Raw genomic sequence first — 1,278 nt, forward strand, 5'->3', positions numbered from 1 at the left:
TGCTTTATGACATACCTTCCCTCCAACCATGGTATTTGCCCATGAGCCATGACCCTAAATGATGAGGTCAAGCAAGCATGGACAGGCACTTTCGAAACTGTAAACCAGAACTAATCTCTGCTCATTTAAGTTGGGTTCTCCTGGTATATTGTCACAGTAACAGAAAGCTGCTTGGTACACATATCACTCCTAGGAGATTCTCTTAAAGACTATGTGAGTCTCCATCCTGGCTCTTTGGANTTTAAACATCAGGAAGTGGCGTAGGCCTGGGCACTGTTGGTAAGTATAGTTTCTTCCATGATTGACATAGCCACATTGGATGTCAATCCTGGTACTCAGTTAGAATCACAGTGGTACTTGTTTCTAGATAGCTTTCCTCCGTGGACCTCCCTTGTTCAGATCAGTGCCAGAATAGCTTACTGTCTGACTCCACCCCTACTGAGTCTTATGTAAGAGACATTGGTCTCATCCTGTTGACTAAGACCATGATGAAGAGCTACAGACTTACAGCCTTATCATCTCACCACACGAGTTTCCCTCCCTCAAGAATGGCAGCCACACTCTGCCTATTCAATGTCTGTAACTTANGGTGGATTTGTCTCTGCTTTTTTCTCTCACATGGAGTCTCTGAGGGGGTTTATCTCTGTAGTGTAGAGATAGATAAAGAGTGTGTTCACTTGCTGGAGCTGCCATGAATTCAACTTGCCTGCACCTTGATTTCAACTAGGGAGATTCAAGATCCCGATTTTCTACTCTGCAGAACTGTAGAAGTTCATGCTGTTTTGGCCACCAAATATCTGGCAAGTCACAGCAGAAGTAGGAACCGGATGCAAATATTGATCTTTATTAATGAGCCATAGAAATGATTTTCTGAAATGTGGCCTCTTAGCCTTCAAACTTATATAAACTAACTTTTGCCTTTAACATTTTTAAGTAGAATGCTTAATTCCTTGGAAAATCATATTGGCAATTTTTCTTTAAAAAAAAAGGATCCTGNAATTCTAAAATGCAAATACAAATAGTCTAGGGAAGAGCAAGGGAATGGTGGGTAATGGGGTAAAGAGGATAAAATGAGAATGGATAGAACAAGGTGGCAAATGGCACAGTGAAATGTCTTAATCTGTATTAGTAATAAGTATTAATAATTATAATAAACATATGGCCAATAAAAATGAATTCTGAAAATCTTAAAAGACTTTAACATTCTAGATAAAACACTGCTACTTTTGTTTATGATTCGCCCTTTTCAATTTTAAATGTCATCTTTATTTGGACATA

Source organism: Mus caroli, chromosome 8 (genome assembly GCF_900094665.2).
Source record: "Mus caroli chromosome 8, CAROLI_EIJ_v1.1, whole genome shotgun sequence".
Classification (NCBI taxonomy): Eukaryota; Metazoa; Chordata; class Mammalia; order Rodentia; family Muridae; genus Mus; species Mus caroli.